This window comes from Marmota monax, unplaced genomic scaffold (genome assembly GCF_021218885.2).
Source record: "Marmota monax isolate L192 unplaced genomic scaffold, Marmota_monax_Labrador192_F-V1.1 WCK01_AAM20220418_F8-fsc00224, whole genome shotgun sequence".
Taxonomy (NCBI): Eukaryota; Metazoa; Chordata; class Mammalia; order Rodentia; family Sciuridae; genus Marmota; species Marmota monax.
In genome coordinates this window covers 1637880-1655430 of record NW_026693937.1, presented here as the reverse complement: position 1 = coordinate 1655430, position 17551 = coordinate 1637880, and the positions used below count along the sequence as shown (strand labels likewise).

General features: G+C 43.3%; 1 long non-coding RNA gene across 1 annotated transcript in view; it reads right to left on the bottom strand.

Annotated features, from left to right (window-relative positions):
* Nucleotides 1–455: 455 nt before the first annotated feature.
* Nucleotides 456–17551, bottom strand: part of LOC124106288 (uncharacterized) — a 176007-nt gene continuing 158911 nt past the window's right edge. The window contains exon 8 of the long non-coding RNA XR_009228576.1: nucleotides 456–4450. This is a non-coding gene — a long non-coding RNA (uncharacterized LOC124106288). The remainder of the gene's footprint in view (nucleotides 4451–17551) is intronic.

Genomic DNA, 17551 nt, shown 5'->3' with positions numbered 1-17551 from the left:
ATATCAAATAAGCAGTTCCTCAAAAGATAGTACCATCCCACTATTATCACAGTGGACCATCTAGTAGTGTTTGTTGGATGTCGGCCTTAAAGGTTGGCATACCCAGGAATACTGGTTAGCAAACAGGTACAGGACACATTTGCATGTTAAGAGCGTTGATCATGCTTCAGTCTGATGTGGTAGAGAGCATCTGGACTTAGGAGTCTAGTATCCCCATGCCATTGTTTGAGAGCTGTGTAACCTTAGACAATATACTTAACAAGAATACTAGAATATTTGTTACTCTCTTGGGCAATATATTTAACTTGGCAAATAATAAGCACTCAATAGTTGTAACTCTATCTCTCCTAGCAAGCTGAATTGAGTGTTTCCTTCCTAGTTGTCCAGAAAGCAGGGATTGCCAGCCAGGGTTTTGTAGCATCCCCAGGAAAATCTTCAGTTATTTCAAAATTTCATATGATAGCCTCAAAAATTATTTAAAGATTAGTTTCTTTTATCTTGAAATTAACTCTATTTCTAGGAGAAGGAGGTCATAGCAAATAAGTTGGATCAAAAAAAATAAGGTTGTACAGGTTGAATCATGTTCCCATAAAATTCATATGTTGAAACCCCGATCCCTGGTACCTCAGGAGGTGACTATCTTTGGAGATAGGGCCTTCAACGGTATAATTAAGGTTAAATGAGGTCATATGGGTATGCCTTAATCCAATATGACTGGTGTCCTTATAAGACAAGGAAGAGACATCTGGGTGCCCATGCACAGAGGGATAATCATATGAAGAGGAAGCAAGAGGCTGGCTACCTTCAAGAGAAGAAGAGAAGCCTCAGAGGAAACCAGCTCTGTCAGACCCTGATCTTGGAGTTTCAGTCTCCAGAATTATAAGAAAATAAATTTTTTGATGTGTAAGCCATCTAGCATGTGGCATTTTACTATAGTAGCTTTAGTAAATTAATACGTGGATATCACAATTATAGAATATATTTATGTATTGTATGTAATATTACATATATGTAGAAGGGCATTTCTACACAGACCCTATCACACTGAGTCAAGATCCTGCCCTTGTTTCCTCTCAAAACCCATTTCAAACTGTTTAGTTATAGAGAAATTACAATAACAGTCTGCCTAAGCTATACCTGGCTGTCTCCATTGTTGAACCAGGTAGCTTTTGAGCATCTCTTTTTCAACTCTTCTTGTCCTAGTCATATCTCTTCCAGCACTCACACAGGTTTTTTTTTCCTATGATCTCACGGCCAAGGAATGGCCCTTCATGGACCAGACATGAATTTTTTTATTAAGCTCTATTGAGACATGTAAATCATAATTGCACTTAACACGAGTTTCTTTTCTTTTGTTTGTATATCCCATTCTCCAAAGAATTGAGTTACTTGGGGTTTTTGTTTCAGATGTATTTGCCATTGCTGAAGTGCTAAGTTGACAGCTCCTGCCAGGGACACAAAGATGGGCAGGTCACCCAAAGTGCACATAGCCTTTCAATGAGACTCTGACAGGGGAGCCACTATCTTCAAATCTGTATGATAGGAATAATGATATTTACTTTCTACAATTGTTATGAGAATGTATTAGTTAGCTTTTCATTACTGTAATAAAATATCTGAGAAAACAATTTAATAGAAGAAAGGTTTATTCTGGTTCACATTTTCAGAGGTTTCAGTCCATGATCACTTGGTTTCTGTGATGGCATGGTTTCTATGATGATCACTCTGGACCTGTCATGAGTCAGAACATCAAGTCAAGGAACATGTAGCAGAGCAGAGCTGCTCATTTGTGGTGGCTTGAAAGCAGAGACAGAGTAAGGAAGGGGCCAGGACAAGATGTCCTCTTCTAGGGCATGCCCTCAGTGACCTATTTCTCCAACTAGGCCCACCCCTACAGTTTCCACCACCCCCCAACGGTCCATTCAGCCATGGATCCATCAATGGATTGGACTGTTGGTAAGGTCAGAGCCGTCGGGATCCAATCACTTTCCAAAAGCCCAACCTCTGTATCTTGCTGCAGTGGGGACCAAGCCTTCAACACATGAGCCTCTAGGGGACATTCCAAGTCCAAATTTTAACAAGAACTAAATAAATATGTTAGGGGCCTACTAAATCCAGGTGTTCAAAACCATGCAGTTCACCTCTCATCAGGTCTTTCACCTAAAAAAAAAAAAAAAGAAAAGAAAAGAAAACAGAATAAAAGGAAAGGGAAAATATTAAACTCCCCACTGTCACAGGGAAACCATCAAAAGGCATGATATGTGGGAGAGTATTGTATAAATTACATAATAACATCTACATGGGAGGTCTAACAGTGATTGTTCCTATTTATATAGCACTCACAACACAGGTCTAACCACGCGCCAGGACCACCCTAACAACTTTAGAAATACCCCTGAGTTTTCTCCCTACCGCATCTCTGAGGTGGGTTCTATTCTTAGACCGTTTTTACAGATGGGGAGATTGGTAGAGAGAGGACAAGGGATTTTCCCACGGTCACGGTCACATGGTTAGGAGAAGCCAGAGCTAGGGTTCAGAGCCAGGTCCTGAGAGTCTCCCCGTGCTGAAAAGTGACTGCTTGACCCTCTCATCTAACACCCCGTGGGAGCTCTAAAGGCGAAGGTCACTGCTTCGAGGAGGACCTTCTCCTCACCCTCAGACTCCCCTCCAGTCACCGCAGAGCAATCTGCAAGGAGAAACTTGACCCTGTGCACTGTCCTTGGCTGGGCTGCCTCCGGCAGAGCGGAAGTGGGCAAGGGAGGTGAAGCGGGATGTGCGGTCCCTGCCATCCATCGAAGCCCTTCCCATTCCTTTCTCAGGCAGAGCTGAGCTCTGAGAAACCAACTGAGGCCTCCCAACACCTGATCCGGAACTAAATAGCATGTATGTGTCACAGGCAGGCAGATAGTTCAGACAACCTGAAGAGCCTTCTGCTGCCAAAGACTGTCTAGCCAGGCCTCTGCCAGCAGGAAGGACAGAGGGGCAACTCATGTGATCATTCCATGTTTCTTCCCTCCATACAGAGCTGTGAGCACAGACATGCATGGAGGCCTTCACAGCTGCAGTGAGAGACCCAAATTCCAGAGGAGGACCAGGGAAGCACCCCTGAAAGTGGGAATGGAAACAGTCGGTTTTCTTTCATTTACGCATTTCTTTCATTCATTCACTCCGTAAAGATGCATTGCAATTCTGCTTTGCGCCAAGTCCTTCTCTCAACCCCATACCCATGGCAGATAACAAGATGTAGACCTTGTCTTCTTGGAGTTTATACTCGCAAACAAATAAAGGACTCTCGTGGATAAGCACCATCAAGAGAATAAAGTACAGTATTTAAACAGAGAGGTGCTCTGCGCTATTATCTTGATGGGAGGCAGCCACGAGGTATCTGTCGGTTGGTTAAGTAATTTACACTGAAAAATAATAGAAAACTGTTGTCCTCAACCCTGAAGCCAGGGTAGTAGAGGGGGGAGAATTCAAATTGGGAGTCAGGAGACTTCTAATTACCAGATCCGGTTAATTAACTTCTTGAGCCTTCCTTTCCTCGTCAGTTAAGTGGGAAAATGACATCTGCTTTAGAGATGTTGGTGAGAATTAAATGCAACAGAGTACATTAAAATGCCAGCATGTTCTTTGACACACCAGATACTCAAACCTGGGAGCTTTGGGTATTTCTAGCCTGAGCACTGTGAGACTGCGAGGAAGTTATTTAAGGAAAAGGGGCAAATATCATTTATGCAGTACCTACCTGTGACAGATCCTGTGCTGGACATTGTCCCTGAGTTTTATCTACTTCCTCTTTTGTACATTGATGGGTGCAGAGCCAGATGATACCCAAGATTCCTCCAGTTTACACATCTACATTAAGAGGGGTATACGGAGACCACCCAGCGCACATAAACAAAAGAGGTCTTTGGAAGGAGATCAGGATAACTGATATTCCCAGGAGGATCTGAGGCACAAGGACCTGCAAGAGCTTCCCAGAAATTCACAGGGACCTTCATGATGTTTTAGAGGCTCCTGGATCCCAGGGTTAGGTCATGGCACAGTAGATGTACCATGAGCCTAGACCCATCTTCTAACATGGTGATCTAGGAATTTGCTATTCCATTTTCTGCAGAGACTTTTCTACTTCACATTCTCACATGCCACCCAGACTACCTGGCTAAAACACCTTTCCTAATTTTTAGCTTGTGGTCATGTCTGCATTGGGTGGCAAAGACCGGGGGTGGGGGGTACAGCCCTGTGAATACTCATCCTGCCTGCCCCATCACTCTAGTCCATACTTACATGTTTTTAACCAAGGGAGGCAGCCACAGAGAACATCAGAAATGAGCTTGATAATAAGATACAACCTGAAGAGCGGAGTGTGGAGGAAGTCTTGTTTAGCTCCTCTTTCTAGATAGTTCCATCTCCGACATCAAAAGTCATAGACTTCCTAACCATATGGGATCTGGGAAGATAAGGTCATGGGTTGAAGATGTCACTGTCACCAACTTGAGGATGAAGAGTCTTTGGGACGATCATTGAAATTCCTACATTGATATTATTTGATTCCCCCCTCCCATGGGCTTGTGGGCATGAGCTAATGCATAGGGCTCACCAAGAACAGTAAGCCTTCCTCACACTTACAGCAGTAAGAGCAATGACGGTCAGGGCTAGCATTTCTCAGTATCCCAAGCATGTCCTTGGCATGTCCCAAGCACTATACATACTGCATTCTTACACATATCATTCTTACTTAAGCTTCACAACAATCCCAGTTTGAAGATGAGGAAACTGAGACTATAAGAAGTGAAGTATTCTAAGATCATTAAGAGAACAAATACTGGAGAAGGAATTGAAACCCAGGTCTGTCCTATTCCCAAGCCCAAATTCTTCCTATTGTGTGTCTGCTATGCTCTACCAAATGAATTTGGACCTCCTCCCAAGAAACCTGCAGAGGCTGGAGATGAGAACATCTCAACAGGAGACTCAGGAGAGGCCCAGCTGACCCTGAAGAACACCCATATGTCTCTCAAGGAAGCACATCTTATGCTCACCTGCACCTTGAGAACTTAGAACCAGTGGAGACCATTACCTTCATCTCCTACCAAAGTATTTCCTTGTGTTTTCGTCAGCTTTTTCACTGCTGTGACAAAAAGACCCAATCAGCTCAATTGTAGAGAAGGAAAAGTTTATCTGAGGGCTCACAGTTTCAGAGGTCTCAGTCCATGGACAACTGGCTCCATTCCTCCGGGCTTGTGTTGAGGCAGAACATCATGGTAGAAGAGTGTGGCAGAGGGAAGTGGCTCATATGATGCTCAGGCAGGAGAGAGAGAGAGAGAGATCTCCACTTGCCAAACACAAATATACACCCCCAAAGTCATGCCCCCCAATGCCCCATCTCCTCCATCCATACCCTACCTGCCTTCAATTACCACTCAACTAATCCCATCAGATGGTTAATTCACTGATTGGGTTAAGGCTGTCACCACCCAATCATTTCTCCTCCAAACCTTCTTGCATTGTCTCACACATAAGATCTTGGGGGACGGCTCACATCCACACCATAACCCCTTGCTTGTGAAAAACTGTGGTCCTCTCAGCCAGGCCCACTTAGCCTTCCTTCTTTCTGTGTCTTTCTGCTGCAGGCTTCTCTGTTCCTCCTAGAATCCCAGGAGCTTTCTTACCCCGAGAATTCACCTGCCTCCTTTCTCTCCTTCCTCCCAGCTCCCTTCCCCTTCCTCCCCTCGGGGAACTCTCCCCTGGCTTCATTTCTACAGAAAACCTGGGGGAGGCCCGAGGGAGATTCCTCCACTTACTCAACTCTCCCCAAAGCTGGAGAGAGTGATTTTTCTCCTCACCCCTCCAGGGCTTCTCTCCCGCTCTGGTGCTTCCCCAGCCTCCACAAAAGGGGCTGCGGGTGAAGGTTTTTCCATTTAATTTCATTTTTCATCATTTTTACCCCTTTTGGATGGTTCACATCTGAGGGTCTCGGTGGATTAACTGGCCAATCAGATTTCATTATGAGCCCAAGTAGTTCTTATCATTAAACCTGTAATTTATTTCTTCTGTGTTTCATAAAATGTGAAATATTACCATTCTCCAGGAGCTTGAGGAGAGCAGAGATGCTCCATTAAGTTCAACACTGCTCCTCCGTAAGAGGCCGTAATTATATGCGGATTTTTTCTAACCGCTAAGTTTCTACTTGCAGATGCTAACAAAAGAAATAAGCTTTTAATCCAAACATAATTAATATGAATTACCTCCCCAGTACACCCTGGCTTTGCACCATTAAACTTAATTTTTGTTTTGCATGATAATTGTGTTATCATTACCGTTTATAGGAGAACTCAGGGACCCTCACTTTGTTTTCACTCAAGACCAAAGGGACTGGAAATGATTTCCCTCCCCTCTGCCAGGCACATGCCTGTGGGCCAGGCTTCCTCACCCATCCCTCCCAGCCCCTTGTGACTTGGGGAAGCTGAGCCATGGGCCATATTGCCAGTTGCCATACCTTGTTCCAACAGAAAAGTGGAACATAGTCTAATCATACATCAGAGGATTTGCCACTCAGGAGACAGGCTCAGTCAGGGCTGCTGGGTAATCATCATCATCATCATCATCATCATTATTATCATAACTGTTGTTATTGTTCCTAACATAATGAGTACCACACAATTTCTTTGCAGCATGCTCCAGTTATCCTGGTATTGGTTATTTCTCACAACTATCTGGGGATCCTAGACTCTGAATTATTTAAATGAATCCCCAGAAAATCTTAGACTGAGCACCAAAGGTCTAGGTTTTACTAAAGGTCCATTTGAGATTCTATCAAGGCAAATTTTCTCTCTTACCTCTGTGTGTCTCATTCTCTCTATCTCTCACACAACTTTATAAGGAACATTGGTGTATTTTTTTTAATCCGAGAAAGAAATTGAGAAGAGTCTTCTTCATTGACCAAAGAGTTAACAAATATCTACTATGAACTGTGAGGAATGGCCCCTGACACTATGAAATTCATAATGTAGTTGAGAGAGGAATATAGACACCTAAATATTTAAGAAAGTGGAAGAATTAAATAAGAACACAATCAACAATGCTAAAGATGGCAAACAGAGTATCGGATAGTATGATCATTAGAGGAAGGAGAGATTACAAATGTGTTCAGGGAAGGTAGGGTGGGAACAAGAGCTTGGGCTGGACTTTGAATAGTGGATAGGATTTGTAGAAGTGACTCCTGGAGCCAAAGCAGGTGGGGAAGTTAAGCACAGCCTGGAGGAAGATACACACAGACAGCTGGACAGGGCATCTGGGGCCAGAAGACGCAAGGTCTTGAGTAACAGGGTGATGGGGACACACAGAATGATTTTTAAGTGGGACAGAGTACTTAAAAGAAGTGGTATCTTCAAATGATCAGTATGGGGGTTCCTTGCAAGAGGGTCAGATAAGGGGACTGAGGCTAGGGAGGCCAGGGAATAATGACAACAATGACCTGCCATAGGGGGCTTGACTGGGCTGGAACAATAGGAAGGAAGAAAAGAAAGCGGGGTGGGGGAGGGAGACGGAAGGAAGGAAGTAAGAGAGAGAGAGAAGAGAGAGGAAGGAAGGAAGGAAGGAAGGAAGGAAGGAAGGAAGGAAGGAAGGAAGGGAGGGAGGGAGGGAGGGAGGAAGGGAGGGAGGGAGGGAAGAGAGAGGAAGGAAGGAAGGAAGAGAGAAAGAGAGAGGAGAGAGGAAGGAAGGAAGGAGGGAGGGAGGGATAGGAAGAAAGGAAAGATTTTAAAAAGAATCTATGGTCTGGGTACCTGCCTGGAATCCCAGCAGCTAAGGAGGCTGAGGCAGGAGGATCACGAGTTCAAAGCCAGCCTCAGCAAAAGTGAGGCACTAAGCAACTCAATGAGACCCTGTCTCTAAATAAAATACAAAAAAAAATAAAATAAAATAAGGGTGGGGATGTGGCTCAGTGGTTGAGTGCCCTGAGTTCAATCCCCAGTACCCCCCCCCCACAAAAAAAAAAAAAAATCTATGGGGCAAGAAAGGATAGGTGATAGAGGATGGAATACTTCACATTACTTAATAGGAGTTATCACTGTAAGTCCACTACAAATCACTCAAAGCATTGATTAATTATCATTCATGCTTAATGTAGATTAGCACCTGTGAATATTGTCTCTTGCTAACTAGATACTATTAGTATTAATATTTTGCCCTATTTGGTCCTTCTACCATCCCTGTGAAATTGTCCAGCATACTCCGGACATGTATATACTCTGTTACATATATTTCATAGCTGGCAAAGGAAAGTCACTGAGATAGTAAAAAAATTATCAAAAATAAGATATTTTTTCAGTGGCCAAGTAATAACCATTGGTCTTCAGACTCTATCCTCAATAGTATTGTTCAAAGAGTTATAATGACAATTATAGGCATCACCCAAGTCCCCTAATCTGCAACAAAGCCAAGAGTGTTCTCAAACCCAGAAGCCACACCACTTGATGACAGCCCTTGACTCTATTTTCTCTGGGTTAGGAGTGGGGCATTGAAATATTTAGTGTTTTCAAGTATACCAAACCACAAGGGCAGTGCCAGAGCTCCTTCACCAGGATACTGGCCCTATTTTCCTTGTCAAGTTAGCCAACAACAACATGGGTGCCAGTTTGCTTGCACAGAGGTTCTGACTACAGCAAAAACCCTTCTATGAAAACAAGCCTTACCAACGGCCCAGAAGCTGCAAACAGGGACTAAATTTTTAATTAATATAAAAATAAATTTGACAAGCTCTGTATTTGGTTCAAAACAAATCCAGTGAAACTCAGTAAGATAATCAGTATAAAGTTTTAAATCTAGGAGGAGGGAAGAAAAAAGGCATCCAGTATGATACCATCAAATAAAGTAGGTAAAAAATTAAAAAGTGAGAAAGGGATGAAAGAATAAAATCTGATAGGAAGACAATAGTAATGTGGGATGGATCACAAGGTGAAAGTAAAATCAACAGAAGAGGCCTAACGCCTTACTATGGGGTGGGATCACACCTGCTGTGTCTCATGTGTCTCTTAAGAACAGTAAGCATGACGGTAGACTGAGAAACTGAGTTAAACAACACAGGTCCAGCACGCAATCATCCAGGGGATTCTGGGGTTGGTCCCTTCTGAGCACTGCATGCTATTTGGAGTTGAACTACTAAAAGGAAATGTGAATGGAGAGGTAAAATAAAGGGTTAGAGAGAAGGACCTAAAAGACACCTGTGGAACCCAGAATTATATGGCCCAGGGTGGAAAGGTCTAGAAAATAGGAAATAAGTGGGACCCAGTTGACTTAACAGTAGGCTTTAAGCCAATATGAGCCATCTTTCCCTCCAAAAATGGTACCCAGATGGTCTTCTCCATGTTTCTAGAAGAGAAAAGAGCCAAGGTGGGTTTTGGCTGAGCTGCAGCAAGAACATGTTAACCCCAGACTCATTTTCTTGAAATCATGGGCTTTAAAGACAACAAAAAACCATCTTCATTTTCCTGTTTCTTGAGCTTCCCTGCCTCTGACTCTTACACCCCGGAAGCAGCCTCCTTCTAGATGGCTCCCTGCTTTAGTCACATTGCTCCGACATCTGATATCCAAAACTCCCCAGAATACAGAGAATGAAAGTGACCTTCAGTGGACCTTCAACCCATTCCTCTGCCTCAGGGCAGGCATCTCAGCTGTATAAAACCTGTTTCCAAACTTATTTAATATTGCCAACTGGGTGTTGCAGCCCATCTAGAGTGTAATCCGATCCAAAAATATATTGAAAGACATCCTGCAATCACTTCTTCAAACATCCTTTGAAAGTTTTAAGAAACAGAGAAATGTGTAAAGAAAAATTTTTTTAAATAAAAAGAAGATGAATTGGAAGGAGGATACAAGATATCTTATCAGAGTTCATAAAAAGCTAGAGAGAACAAGCTAGATCCAGTGCCCTTAGGAACACAAGTGGGAAGTCATTCCCCTTCTTCCTCCTTTCTGTACCTTCCCAGTCTTCTCCACATAGTTGAGGATAAAGCCAGAGGACAAGAGGCCTTGTGTGGTTTCAACTCACCAACCCAAGACGATAGACCTCTGTAGCTCACATGGGAAGGAATGGTCTTATTTCCAAGTTGAATTATCAACTGAATCATCCTATAGGCTGTTCCAGAGAAATCATGGAAGGCAGCACTGGGTATCCATCAGGAGTCCAATCTCTGGAGTTAAAGGGCTTAGAACCATGGACCAAGTCACCTAACCTTTCCATGGCTCAGTTTACTCATCTGTAAAGTGGAGGCAATCCTAGTACATACCTTTTGGAGTTAATGAGGATTAATTAAGTTAATATGTGTATTACATCAGTTAATACATATAAAGTGATCTGATTAGGGCCTGTGCACCTTTAATTATTTGATAGGTATTTACTAGTTTTTAAACTAATAAATGGTTTAATAAACTGGTAGTTTACTAGTATATAAAACTAGTAAATAGTTTTTAAACTAGTTGTTTTTTTTTTTTTTTTTTGTTAGTTGTGGTGAACTAACTTGTTCACAAGTGCACATTCACACTCTGAAACTGGCATCATGTTATAAGAATTACCAGGCTTCACTCATCAAATAGTCTATAAAATGATAGGAATATTTTATCTATTAGGCAGAAAGCATGCATTTTGAAACTTACACGTTATAAATTGCATACAGATAGGCTTTCTTAGGGACCTTTATAAACTTCTTTAATAAAATAATATATGTAAGTTATGGTCTGGATATGAGGTGTTCCCCAAAATTTATTATGCTAATGCAGGAATGAAATGGTTAGATTGTGAGAGCTATAATCTAATCAGTGGATTGATCCATTTGATGTATTAATAATTTGAAAGGAATATTTTAGTTGGGGAGTAATTGTAGGCAGGTAGGTTGTGGCTGGAGGAGGTAGGTCACTGGGGGACAGGCCTTGGAAGAGTTTAAGGGTTTATCTTCTCTGTGGCCCCCTTCCCCAATACCCATATTCTCTCATTCTCTCTCTCTCTCTCTCTCTCTCTCTCTCTCTCTCTCTCTCTCTCTCTCTCTCTCTCTTTTCCTGACTGCTATAAGCTAACTAGTTTTCCTCTACTTTCTGACTCTCTTTGGGCCATAGCAGTGGACTAAATGACTCGGGGGATCATGAGCTGAGATCTCCAAAACCATGAGCCAAAATGAACTTTTCCTTCTTTAAGTTGTTCTTGTCAGGTACTTTGGTCACACCAATGGAAAGCAGACTAAAACCAAAACTGGCACCGAAGAGTAGGGTCATTGTTCCTCAGCCCTCCAGGCACTCAGAGGCTTCTGCAGCCATAGTCCAAGGAGGCCTGGCTATACCTTGAACTGGTGGCATTATCTACAGGATTCTGGTTCTGCAAGATTTTGGAGGATTCTGGAATTTCAGGGTCATGGAGATTTCTGCCTAGATTTCAAAGGAAGTCTAGGAAGCCAGGAAAAGCATAGCAGAGTTGGATTCCCTGTGGGAACCCCTAAGAGGGCAAGGTTAAATCAAAGCTGGAATAGAGATTACCCCAAATTAAGAGACACCAGTAACATAAAATAGCAACCAAAGCTAGCTTCTGGCTGTGGACAGAGCCCCGCTAAAGAGAGACTACGTGAGATGCAAGTGACAATGCCATAAGGGCAGAGCTACACAAGGCCTTTGAAGAGAACATCTCATTTCCATGTTCTGGAAATGCTAGACATGGAGCTACAAGACTGTAGCTGGGTTTCAATCTTGCTTTGGTCCTAATCCTTCTCTCTATAAGCCTATTCATTCCTGTTGGAATGGGAATGTTATGCTGTGCCATTCTATACTGTATGTAGGTAACTTGCTTTTGATTTTTACAGGGGCCTACAGCCATGAGTCTCAGGTAAGACTTTGTACTTGGACTTTTGGGCACGGCTGAACTGTTAACTGTGGGGACTCTTGGAAATGAACTAATGTATTTTGCATTGTGAGATGGGCATGAGCTCTGGGGGGACCAGGTTTGGATATGAGGTAGCCTCCAAAAGCTCCTGTTGATGAAGGAAGTGAAATGATTACATTATGGGGACTGGAGCTTAATCAATGGATTCATCCATTTGATAGATTAATAATTTGAAAATAGTACTTTACTTGGTGTTAACTGTAAGTACGATAATACAGGTGGGGCCTGTCTAGTGGTAGGCCACTGTGGCAGGTTGTTGGGGGCGGGTGTGCCCTGGAAGTGTTTGCCTTCTCTATGGCCCCTTCGTGTCCCACTTCTCTGCTTCCTATCTGCCATGAGTTGAATGGCCTTCCTCCATTCCCTTCTGCCATGATATTCTAACTCATCTTGGGCTCAAAGCAATGAAGTCAGCTGACCAGGGACTGAGACCTCTGAAACTACAAGCAAACATAAACTTTCCTCCTCTAAGTTGTTCTTGTCAAGTATTCTGGTCACAGTAACAAGAACTAACACAGAAATATGTATGTTCAAGAATTTCTGCTAAATGCACAAACAATAAGATTTGAATAATAAATTTTTCCCGTCATTGCTACTGATAACCCCTGCTTGAATTTTGTCATTCTTTCTTCCCATCCTTTCTCTGTGATGGACATTTGAATCTAATTATAACCATTCTACATACCACCATTTCCCAAAACTCTGTTTCACAGAACATTTGTGCATAAGGATGGTAATAAATATTGGATGGATAAAAGACTTCAGGGTGAAATAGTTGAAGAAGCAATAGGTTCAACCTCAGAACTCAGAACCTTAGTGCGGATGTGCATTGTGCAGTCTTGGAAGGGGCATTTCCCAAATACATTTGACATGAGAGCAAGTGTTCCAGAAACACACTTCAGAAAAATGCTACTCTGTAATTTCTTATTCTTCATACCATATACATTTCTGTAATTTTCATAATCTTCCCTCACATGCTTCTATATCGCTACATAATATAATCCACTAAGAAGAGATGGCATAGATTATGTAACCATTCTGCTGTGGTTTCACATTTAGATTAATTTCAACTTTTTGCAAATATAAATAAAGTGGCAACTAACATCTCTTTAACATCCTATGTTAAAAAGAAGTGAAAATGTGTTTTAGGTTTTGTTTCTTCGAACAGATTGCCAAAAGGAGAATTACTGGGTCAAAGGGCATTAACATCTTAAGTTCATGGTACATGGTGCCAATTTATTTTTAAACAGGTCTGGATCCATTTTCACTAGCCAGCAGGGTATCATGGTGCCCACACACCACACCCAGAACAAGGCAAATGGCCAAAAGGCTAAAAATGGGGCTGCTGATGGTTCCTTTCAGCAACCTTCATTAGCACCACCTCTGGTCACAGCCCGTACATCTGTCAGATCTGGTGCCAACTCCTCCACTGCCTTTCTCCTGCATCTCTATCCCCTCTGTCCTGAAACACTGACTCCTAAGTGGCTCCAGATTGTCTAGTGTCTAAACTACTCCCACAGAGTAAAGGACATACCAATATCCCCTCTTGCTAAGACTACAGGGCATGAAACGAGGTCCTGCTCCTAGTAGATGGCAAGTAATTGTTTAACAACCAGCAATTCAATGGGATAAAGAACTCAATATGTAGTGCCACTCTCTGTGGTGTAAATACTCTCACCAGGGTTGATTTCAAACTAACAACCTGGTCGCTGAACAATGAATGAATCACTGAACTTGGAGTTGAGAAGAGATGTGCACAAGGGGCTCTTATGAGCCAGTGGGGGCTGGATCCAAATACCACTGCCTGTTTGTTGGCCTAAACATGGTTGCTGTCATGGAATTTCTTTCCTCTCCTCCCTGCATGATTCCCATTCCTATCTGGATTCTCCTGTGTATCAATCCATACCCAGGACCCAGGACACCAAAGACCTGCCCTGGGTGCCTACTCAGTGCCTGAGCTGCAGCCCTGTCTATGTTCATGCAGTACTGGGGCTTCAGCTTAATGCATTAAAGAAGTGGATGGGGTTCAACTGCTAAATGCCTTTGCCCACTGCCTTTGTGTCATCAACTCAGGCTGGCATTGCTATACAACTGTCCCCACTCCCATCCTCTCTTCTTTGGCTCCAGTGTCTCAGACTGTCTTGCTTCATGCTCTTCCTCTCTGGCTCCTCACCTTCTAATCCACTTTGATATTTACCAAACTCCTGATCTCCTTCTTTGTTGCCAGTTTCCCACCCATGTACCCACGAATCAGATGACAAATTCAATTTCCATATTAGTGAACCACATTGGGTGAGATTTTAAAATCATTCTCCCTCTCTCTGGCTGTTCCAGAACTCCCTTTGCCAACTTTCCTCCCCCATAAGCATATATCCACCTACTGAGGATTGAATAATCCCTCAGTCCTGCGAGTGGTCCCCAGCTCTGGCCAGCCCTCCATCCCCAGGACCAGATACCGCTGTCCTCTCTGTGTTCTCAACTGAGTGTGGTCAGAGATGCTTGACCTCCAGTTGCCAGACCATCAGACTTCCATGATGAACTTGTTGGAACATATGGCTGTGTATTCCACCCATCAGACCAGACAACCTGAGACTGCCTATTCCAAATTAGACCCTGGAGTCCCTCCGTCCCCTTGAGGAGATCCAGTGCCACCAAGCCATGTCATGAGGAACAAGTGGAGCCTACCACTCCTGGAGTAAGAAATTCCAACAAGATACACTCTCCCCAGTGCATCTCACATTATGTCCTAGACAAGGGTCCCCTCTTTCCCTCCTGCTTATTTTTCTCCCACAGTTAATATACACAACCTTTAAGGACTTAAGAGGTGACCTCCACTAGGAAGAGTAAACTAGGGTTGCAGAAGAAGGCACACGTGTAAAGCAAAAGGCAAAATGACAAGGAACAAAAGGAGATACCAAGGGGTGACAGGATATATATTCTCTAACACTGAAAGTTCTAGACCCCTCAAAAAAATCCATAAACTGATGTCATTTATTTAAAAACAGAGAAGTTGATGGATTACTTTTAAGATCACTGCCAGTATCCACATTCCAGCTAAACGCATTGTTACCCCCATGCAAATGTGCATGAAATAGTTAACAGTAATATTCCTGAGTTGAAGCAGGAAGGATGCTAACAGTGTTACAAGGAAGCATATGGATCCCCATATTTTTTACCAAAGGCAATCTATTCTAAGCTTGGACTCAATCTGTAAGTTACTCTTCCCCCAAAATGAGTCAAGCTCAAACCTTCACCCTATCACAGTGTAGGGCACTATGCTAATACAGGAGCAGCAGGCAGGGAGTAGGCAGTGAGGAACTGAGAGCTGGGATCATTCAAATAGAAATCCCATACTAAGTAAAGCTGGCAGTTGACATTTGGCTGATCATACTGGAGAAAGCGCCCTTCCTAAGGAGCATCACCAGTAAAGATTCTGAAGTAAACCTTGAGGAATTGCATACACAGAGACAGATAACTGTCTGCGGTTAGTAATGAGGACTTTGAAACAAGGAACACAGCATCCAAACCCAAACCATATAGGGAACAAGTACAAAACAAAGGCATATGCTATGGTTTGGATGAGTGTTCCACAAAGGCTTAGGAGTTGAAGGCTCAGACCCCAACTCACAGTGCTATTAGAAAGTGGCAGAACCTTTAAGAGGTGGGCCCAGGAAGAGGAAGTCCAGTCATTGGAGATATGCCCATAAAAGGAATAGTGGGACTCCATTCCCTTCCTGGCTCTTTCTGGGTTTCCCCACTCCACTGAGGTGAGTAGATTCCTCAGCCATTTGCTCCTACTCTCACCACAGGCCCAAAGCAATGCTGCTAACCAAACATAGACTGAGACCTCCAAGACTATGAGCCAAAATAAACCTTTCCTCTTTCTAAGTTGATCTATGTCAAGTATTTGTTACAACAACAGAAGACTGACTAACACAGCACAGGAGAAAAATATAGCATAACCTGGAAGAAACAAAATACAGAGTAAATCATAATAAAAATTATCCCCTCCTCCTCACCCAGCCACACATGGTTTGGTTAATTCCTTAATGAGGATGGATTGTAATTAATATAGAACTGTACACTATAATTATTGCATATAATTATGCTTGAGTTAACAATAGAGCAAATCATATATAGTTTGCTTTCTATAGTGTAAGGTATCAATTAATCTTTCTTTAGGGAGCATGAAGGGTACTTCATAATGTCCTTCAATAAAGGACACCTCTAGGAATGCCTATATCAAATGGATCCCTTTGGATATTTCACTCAAGACTGTGATGCTCAAAATTGCCTAAGCCAGCAGCTGCATCTGCCTTTACAGATATATCCCTGCCTAGCAGACTAGCCCAGAGAAGAAGCAGCAAAGAGATACTGCTGGCTGATCTAGAGCCTGCCTCAGAAGTAAGGTCACCTCTTGGTCCCCTTGTTACTGGGCTCTCATGTGAACTCTGCAGAGTGGCTCCAGAGGTCTCTGACTCCTCATTTCCAGATGCTACCTGTCCTGAATCTGTTCTTCATCTCTTGTCCCACATTCTCCACCACATACCCTGGCACCTGCCTGGGCCATCCCCTTCTACTCCTTCCTAGTTCTCAAAGTATAATCTATGCACCATTAATGGTCATAAAGTTCAATAGAGGAAGGATTACAGGCCTCCGGCTGCTCCAAGAGGCAAATCATATGTAGTTAATGAAACTTGAACCAATATGGATGCAGATTGTTTTGTGAGTGTGTGTGTCTGTGTGTGTGTGTGTGTGTGTGTGTGAGAGAGAGAGAGAGAGAGAGAGAGAGAGATCTGATATGTGGTCAGTGAAGAATCCTAGAGGGTTTGGGGTTGGGGAACAGTGAGCCAAATTAAAGGATCTTTTGCTTTGCTTCCCACTCACGCCCTGCATGGTGTTCCTTACATAGGGCCTCAGTCATTGCCTTAGAATGGCAGCTCCTTCTTCTAGGTGAAATGTCACCGTGGCACAACCCTTCCTCACCCCCATACCATATTTCCTGGAGTGTGTATAGGGGGTGTCCTCTCAAGGAGTATAGGGCTTTATCTTAGGTGAGAAAACTCCTTAAAGCTAAATGAATCCGTTTATTTTGGAGAAACATCTACTTCTCCTTATTTACTTGATTTGGCCCTTTTCCTCTGCTCTCTAAAATTCATTGCCCGTCCATATCCACTGGACTCCATCAATTGGTTTTCTTGCCCTGAATTCCTCCCTCCATTCTGGGCTTCCTATAGCACTGAGCCTGGATGCCTGACTCAGTTCCCAAGTCCAGCCTTCTGTTGCTTGCCGGTAACTCAAATAGTGATCCCCCAACACCTCCCTTCTCCAGAGTTTAAACCCTTCACCTCCTCCAAGAGCCACCCTAGCCAGCAGCCTCTTCACGACCCTAAAGGGAGTCGAGGGGGCTCAGAAGGCAGTCAGGATCCATTGCTCACTTGTATAGGCCCTAGTACCATCACCAGGAACTCCCAGAGGGGGGCCAAGGATGTGCCCCCACCCCCAGCCTCCTCTCCACTCAGCCAGCTTTCAAAGGCCACCCTGAGACAGAGTAAGTGACACTAAAAACAGTGAGTCTCCCCCTTACCCACTCCACCCCCCGCCTGCCCACTGATAATAATGGGCCAAGAC